The sequence below is a fragment of the Pteronotus mesoamericanus genome, unplaced genomic scaffold (genome assembly GCF_021234165.1).
Source record: "Pteronotus mesoamericanus isolate MK-2021 breed Mesoamerican mustached bat unplaced genomic scaffold, CSHL_Meso_final scaffold_85, whole genome shotgun sequence".
In the NCBI taxonomy this organism is placed as follows: Eukaryota; Metazoa; Chordata; class Mammalia; order Chiroptera; family Mormoopidae; genus Pteronotus; species Pteronotus mesoamericanus.
Genome location: NW_026555329.1, coordinates 31,960,995 through 31,969,439, shown reverse-complemented (window position 1 = coordinate 31,969,439; position 8,445 = coordinate 31,960,995). Strand labels below are relative to the sequence as shown.

The 8,445-nt window shown below is 43.9% G+C and overlaps 1 pseudogene; it reads left to right on the top strand.

Annotated features, from left to right (window-relative positions):
• The first annotated feature begins 376 nt into the window (after window positions 1-376).
• Window positions 377-8,230, top strand: LOC129063157 (60S acidic ribosomal protein P0-like; annotated as a pseudogene).
• Window positions 8,231-8,445: the final 215 nt, after the last annotated feature.

The window sequence follows — 8,445 nt, the reverse complement described above, 5'->3', positions numbered from 1 at the left end:
ATATTAGAATAATTCTCTTAAGATTGTTTAGTGAGCTATAGTCATGCACCACTTAATGAAAGAATACATTCTGACGCATCATGGCTGCAAGTGTTCTAGCGTATACTTGTACAAATACAGATCATATAGCCTACTAGACATCTAGATTATATGGTGTACCAGTCATATATATTGTCTTTTATTGACCAAAATGTTATTTGGCACATTACTGTACAGATAGACAACCAAATAAAATTAGGAAAACAATGCTTAAATAAAATAAAAAGTTCAACAAGGAATAGCAAACATCAAGAAAAAACCTGCTTTTACCAGGCATCCTTGTGAGAGTGACATCATCTTTAAACTCTGCGTGGCAAATCCCTGAGACACTGCCATGATGTGCAGTGGAGACAGGGGAGCCTGGAAGTCCAGTTACTTCCTTAAGATCACCCAACTTCTGGATGATTATCCAAAATGCTTCATTGTGGGAGCAAAGTGGGCACCAAGTGGATGCCGCAGATCCACATGTCCCTTTGCAAGAAGGCTGCTGTGATGATGGGCAAGAACACTATGACATGCAAGGCCTTCTGAGGGCATCTGGAAAAAACCCAGCTCTGGAGAAATTGTTGCCTCATATCTGGGAGAATGTGGGCTTTGTGTTCACCAAGGGGGACCTCACTGAGATCAGGGACATACTGCTGGCTAATAAAGTACCAACTGCTGCCTGTGCGGATGCCATTGCCCTGTGTGAATACACTGTGCCAGCCTAGAACACTGACCTGGGGCCGGAGAAGACCTCCTTTTTCCATGCTTTAAATATCATCACTAAAATATCCAGGGGCACTCTTGAAATCCTGAGTGATGTGCAGCTACTTAAGATTAGAGACAAGAGAGGAAAAAAGATGGCGGAGGAGTGAAAGGGAGTCACACTGACCTCCTCTCAAAACCAAACTGGAATTGCAACTAAATAATGGAGTAATCACCTGGAAAGCAGTGGAGCGATAGTGGGAGAGGAGCCTTGGTGCCGCGGACAGCGGATTCGACTCTCACACATCCCAACGGGTGAGAATTGCGGTGGAGGCTCGAGAGGGTGGGCTGGGTGCGCACGGGCACTGGCACCAGAGGGACATTGAAACAGCCAGTTAGCGTCCCCCCGGGAAGAACGGGGTCTGAATCATAAACAGGAACCCCTAAACTACAGCCGCTAAAGCCGAGAAAATACAGACAAAACGCAACCCCAAAAAGCTTAGGGGCACTCTCTGCCAGAGACAAGTGGCTGGGGATGCAAAAAGACATTTAAAGGGCAAACGCAAAAGTTGCAGCGGCAGCCACCCTCCTTGATCGCTGGGTACAGGCGGCAGCAGGGTGGGCTGGTGCCTGGGAAAAGACTGGTGAGGAAAACTTTGTGAGGAGAACTGACTCTGCGGCCGGTGGAGCCCGGGTGATAACGCACTTCCCACTCTGCAGCTACCATCTCGCTCAGGCATAAGGGAATCAATTAACCTGCCTTTTGTGCGCTCCGCACACAGCTTGTGCGCCTGTGACCTGCGGGGCTGAGTGCAGACTGTCTGGGAGAGCCTTGAGGAGAGACTGGAGACAGTGGCGTTGGGGAAAGAACGGGAGGAGGAACCGGGGAGTCCCGACTCCCTCCCCGTTCGGTAGTCTCCATTGTGGGCTGGAAAGGCGCGACCCCAAAGAGGCAGAAGCGGGGCGCGCATGAACCAGACTGCCTGCGATTGAAACGCAGTCCGCACAGGGGTTGGATCCTCAGCCGAAGGGGTCACAGAACTGCCCAGAGGCCCCTGAGGGGAGACTAGAAACGGAGGCATTGGGGAAAGAACGGGAGGAGGAACCGGGGAGTCCTGACTCCTTCTCCTTGCCGAAGTCTCCATTGCGCGGGAAGAGGCCACACCCCCAAAGAGCCAAAAGCCGAAAAGCAAACATAGACACCCCCAAAACACCCAGAGCAGGCGCGCACACTTGCGCCGAGTGACTGGCGAGGGTTGGCGAGCGTGTGTGTGACCCACCCGGGCTGGCAAACGCTTGCACCTGCCGGCAAGGCCTCACACAGACTGGCACCCATACGGCCTGCGAGGGATTGCACAGAGGGGCAAGGGCAGGCGTAAATTGACCCGCCCGCCGCGATTGCAGAGCGGCCCACAAAATAAGTAGAGCTGCCCAGAGTCCCTGGAGGAGAGACCAGAAACAGGATTAACCGGAGAGCTGATTTCCTCCCATTTCCATAGTCCCCATTTGGCGAGGGCAAGCAACGCACCCAAAGAGCCAAAAGCGGGGAAAACACACAATAGAAGACTCTAAACTGACCAGTGCCGCGAAGCTCGCGTGCCAGGGAGGTCAGATGAGCACGGGAGGTCGCGAATAAGCCCTCTGGTCTGGGGCAAACACATGCGAGCCCAGGCAGGTGGGGGGACCCTGCCGCGCTGGGAACGCGCTCAAGGAGCTCTCGTGAGAGCGCAGAGTGATCCCAAAAAATAGCCCAGCCCTGACCGAAGGGGTCACAGAGCTGTTCCAAGCAGGAGTCAGACACAGGCATTAGACTCCTGAAAGGCTCAAACAAACAACCCAAGGCCCTATAGGGTCAACAACTGACATCATCAGAGGCAAGCCCAGAAAGAAAAGTAAAGGACAAAAATACTTAACAGACTCTCACAAAAATGGGAAGAAAAAGAAGTTCTCCCCAAATGAGTGGAAAAGGGGACTCCCCACAGAGAGAGCTCAATGAAATAGAGGCAAGGGAACTATCAGATATGGAATTTAAAACAATGGTTCTAAGGAAGCTCAATGAGCTCAGCCAGCTCAAAGAGAACTATGAGAAGCTGCAGAGAAACTATCAGGATCTTACAGCAAACTATATCAGCCTGGAAAAGGACATAGAAACTATCAAGAAGACACAAGAGGATATGAAGAATACCATTTCTGAATTGAAGAACACAGTAGAAGGAATCCAAAGCAGGCTGGATGAAGCTGAGGATCGAATCAGTGAGATGGAGGATAAGGTAGAAAAAAGCTCCCAGAAAGAGCAAGAAATGGAAAAACGGCTCAAAAAGAATGAAGAAGCATTTAGGGAAATGCAGGACAACCTGAAACGCAATAATATCCGTATAATAGGGATACCAGAAGGAGAAGAAGAGGAGCAAGGGATAGAGAACCTCCTCGAAAAAGTAATGATGGAAAATTTCCCTAATTTGAGGAGAGAAAGGCTCTCATGGATCCAGGAGGCACAGAGGACCCCACTCAAGAAGGACCCAAGGAGGTCCACTCCAAGACACATCATCATTAAAATGGCAAATGTCAAAGACAAAGAGAGAATCCTCAAGGCAGCAAGGGAGAAGGAGAAAGTAACATACAAGGGGGCCCCGATACGCCTAGGAGCTGACTTCTCAACAGAAACACTCCAAGCCAGAAGGGAATGGCAACAAATATTCCAAGCCATGAAAAGCAAGGGCCTACAGCCAAGGCTGCTCTACCCAGCTAGGCTCTCCATTAAAATAGAAGGAGAAATACGGAGTTTCCCAGACAAAAGAAAGCTAAAAGAATACATCTCTACCAAACCAGCACTCCAAGATATGCTAAGGGGACTGGTTTAAGCAGATGAAGGAAAAGAATGAGACGGAGAGGAACACAAGTACAAAGAGAAAAGATGAGTAAGTTTCTATCAGTAATATCTCTCAATGTGAATGGACTAAATGCCCCAATCAAAAGACACAGGGTAGCTGAGTGGATAAGAAAACATGACCCACACATATGCTGCCTACAAGAGACCCACCTCAGAGCAAAAGACCTACACAGATTGAAAGTAAAGGGATGGAAAATAATATTCCAAGCAAATGGACATGAGAAAAAGGCTGGCGTTGCCATACTTGTATCAGACAAAGTCGATTTCAAAGCAAAGGCCATAAAGAGAGACCCAGAGGGGCACTTTATCATACTTAAAGGAAGAATCTATCAAGAAGACATCAATATTGTAAACTTATATGCTCCCAATATAGGAGCCCCCAAGTTTATAAGGAAATTGTTGGATGACTTCAAAAAAGATATAGATAGCAACACACTGATAGTAGGGGATTTCAACACCCCACTGTCCAAAATGGACAGATCTTCCAAACAAAACATTAATAAACATATCGTGGAGCTGAATGAAACACTGAATCAAAGAGACTTAACTGACATATATAGAATCTTACATCCCAAAGAAGAAAAATACACATTCTTTTCAAATGCTCATGGCAGTTTTTCAAAGATAGACCACATGATAGGACACAAAGCAAGCCTCAGTAAATTCAGGAAAATTGAAATAATACCAAACTTTTTCTCAGACCACAAGGCCTTGAAACTCGAAATCAAACTCAAAGAGAAACTTCAAAAACTTGGAAACTCATGGAGACTGAACAGTACACTTTTAAACAATGAATGGGTCAATAATGAGATAAGAGAAGAAATCAAAAAATTTCTGGAAACAAATGAAAATGAACAGACAACTGTCCAAAACCTATGGGACACAGCAAAGGCGGTCCTGAGAGGGAAGTTCATAGCAATACAGGCTTACCTTAAAAAGATAGAAACATTTCAAATAAAAGACCTAACACTACAACTTGAAGAACTGGAGAAACAACAACAAATAAATCCCAGAGCAAGTAGAAGGAAGGAAATAGTCAAGATTAGAGCAGAACTGAATGACATAGAGACAAAAAGAACAATTCAGAGGATCAACCAATCCAGAAGCTGGTTCTTTGAAAAGATTCATAAAGTGGACAAACCTTTAAGCAGACTCATCAAGAATAAAAGGGAGAGGACCCAAATTAATAATATCAGAAATGAAAGAGGAGAAATAACAACTGATACCACAGAAATACAAATGATCATCAGAAACTATTATGAACAATTATATGCCAAGAAATTTGAAAATCTGGATGAAATGGACAAATTTTTAGAAAAGTATAATCTTCCAACACTGAAGGAGGAAGAAACAGAAAGCTTGAACAGACCGATAACAGTTGGGGAAATTGAAGCAGTAATCAAGAAACTCCCAGCACACAAAAGTCCAGGGCCAGACGGTTTCCCAGGAGAATTTTACAAAACATTTAAGGAAGAGCTAACCCCTGTCCTTCTCAGACTATTCCAAAAAATCCAAGAGGAGGGAAGACTGCCAGACTCCTTCTATGAGGCCAGCATCACCCTGATCCCCAAACCAGATAAAGACCCTACAAAGAAAGAAAACTACAGGCCAATTTCGCTGATGAACATAGATGCTAAAATCCTCAACAAAATATTGGCAAACCGCATCCAGCAATACATTCAAAAGATTATCCATCACGATCAAGTGGGATTCATCCCAGGGATGCAGGGATGGTTCAATATACGCAAATCAGTAAACGTGATACACCACATAAATCAAAGAAAAGACAAAAACCACATGATCATCTCGATAGATGCAGAAAAAGCATTTGACAAGGTACAGCACCCATTTATGATCAAAACACTCAGCAAAATGGGAATCAATGGGGCATTCCTCAATGTAATAAAGGCCATATATGAAAAACCTACAGCCAATATCATACTCAACGGGCAAAAACTGAAAGCTTTCCCACTAAGATCGGGAACACGCCAAGGATGTCCGCTCTCACCGCTTCTTTTCAACATCGTATTGGAAGTCCTAGCCACAGCGGTCAGACAAGAGAAAGAGATAAAAGGCATCCAAATAGGAAAGGAGGAAGTAAAACTATCATTGTTTGCAGATGACATGATAGTGTACATAGAGAACCCTGTAGACTCTACCAAAAAACTCCTCAACCTAATAAGTGAATTTGGCAAAACAGCAGGATACAAAGTCAACATTCAGAAATCAAAGGCGTTTTTGTACACCAGCAATGCAATAGAAGAAGAAGAAATCAGGAAAAATATACCATTCGATATAGCACGAAAAAAGATAAAGTACCTAGGGATAAATTTAACCAAAGACACAAAAGACCTGTATGCAGAAAACTATACAACATTGAAAAAAGAAATTAAGGAAGACACAAATAAATGGAAGCATATACCGTGCTCATGGATTGGAAGAATTAATATCCTTAAAATGTCCATACTACCAAAAGCAATTTATAGATTCAACGCAATCCCTATTAAGATACCAATGACGTATTTCACAGAAATAGAACAGACATTTCAAAAATTTATATGGAACCATAAACGACCTCGAATAGCTGCAGCAATTTTGAGAAAGAAACACAAAGTAGGAGGGATCACAATACCGGACATCAAACTCTACTACAAAGCCACTATACTCAAAACAATCTGGTACTGGCACAAGAACAGACCCATAGACCAGTGGAACAGAATAGAAAGCCCAGAAATAAGCCCAGGTCTCTATGGACATCTAATATTTGACAAAGGGGGCAGAAGCATAAAATGGGGCAATAACAGCCTCTTCAACAAATGGTGTTGGGAGAGCTGGATGGCTACATGCAAAAAATTGAAATTGGATCATCAGCTGACACCATACACAAAAATAAACTCAAGATGGATAAAAGACTTAAATATAAGTCGCAACACCATCAAAGTCCTAGAGGAGAACATTGGCAGGAAACTCTCAGATATCCCACGCAGCAATTTTTTCACTGATATGTCTCCTAAAGCAAGGGACATAAAGGAAAGAATAAACAAGTGGGACCTCATCAAAATAAGAAGCTTCTGCACGGCTAAAGAAAACATCAGCAAAATGAAAAGGGAGCCAACCATTTGGGAAAATATATTTGCTAATGATACATCAGATAGAGGTTTGATCTCCAAGATATACAAAGAACTCACTCGACTTTACTCCAAGAAGACAAACGATCCAATCAAAAAATGGGCAAAGGACCTGGGCAGATGCTTTTCTAAGGAGGAGATACAGAGGGCCCAGAGGCATTTGAAAGGATGCTCTGCATCACTAGCCATTAGAGAAATGCAGATCAAAACCACCATGAGGTACCACCTCACACCGGTCAGAATGGCCATCATAAACAGATCCACAAACAACAGGTGCTGGCGAGGCTGTGGAGAAAAGGGAACTCTAGTCCACTGTTGGTGGGAATGCAGACTGGTGCAGCCACTATGGAAAGCAGTGTGGAATTTCCTCAGAAAGCTGAAAATGGAACTGCCTTTTGATCCAGCGATTCCCCTGCTGGGACTATACCCTGAGAACACCAAAACGCCAATACAAAAGAACCTATGCACCCCAATGTTCATAGCAGCACAATTTACAATAGCCAAGTGTTGGAAGCAACCTAAATGCCCATCAGTAGATGATTGGATCAAAAAATTATGGTACATATACACAATGGAATACTACGTAGCAGAAAGAAAAAAGAAGTACTAAACTTCGCAACAGCATGGATGGAACTGGAGAGCATCATGCTAAGCGAAATAAGCCAGGGGGCGAAAGACAAATACCATATGATCTCACCTATAAGCGGAACCTAACCAACAATGCAAAGAAGCAAGGCAAATATGGCCAGCAACACTGAAAGGAAAAGAAATCAACAGAGACAAGAGGGAAGGGGGGGGCAGGGAAAGGGAAGGGAAGGGGAAAGTCAAGGAACATATAGCAAGGACTCATGGACAAAACCAAAGGGGAAGAGCTGAGGGAGGGAAGGTGGGAGGGGGCAAGGGAAAGGGGGGGGAAGGCAGAGACAAATGTATTTAAAAAGTAAATAAATTAATAAAAAAAAAAAAAAAAAAAAAAAAAAAAAGATTAGAGACAAAATGAGAGCCAATGAAGCCACACTGCTGAACATGCTGAACATTTCCCTCTTCTCCTTTGGGATGATCATCCAGCAGGTGTTTGACAACAGCAGCATCTACAACCCAGAAGTGCTTCACATTGCAGAGAAAACTCTACATTCCCACTTCCTGAGGGTTGCCAGCAGTGTTGTCAGTGTGTGTCTGCAGATTAGTTACCAAACTGTTGCATCAGGACGCCATTCTATTATCAATGGGTACAAATGAGTTGTGGCTTTATCTGTGGAGACTGATTACACATTCTCATTTGCTGGAAAGGTCAAGGCCTTCTTGGCTGATCTATCAGCTTATGTGGCTGCTGCCCCTGTGGCTACCATTACCACTGTTCCTCCTGCTGCTGCAGCCCCAGCCAAATTGAATCAAGGAAGAGTCAGGGGAGTGAGATGAGGATATGGGGTTTGATTTCTTTGACAAACCACCAAAAAACAACCATCTCAGTCAGCTTTATTTGTGAAACAAGAAAATAAGGGCTTACTTATCTCTAAAAAATTTACAAAGCCAACAGAAATATTAGAGTTGAAAAATACAATAATTGAAGTAAAGGATTCAATAGAGAGATACAATAGTAGATTCAAACATACAGAAGAAATAAACAGCAACCTGGAAGTAAAACACTTGAAATTCTCCAGTCAGAGGAGCAAAATAGATAAAAGAGAGTGAAAAAGACCT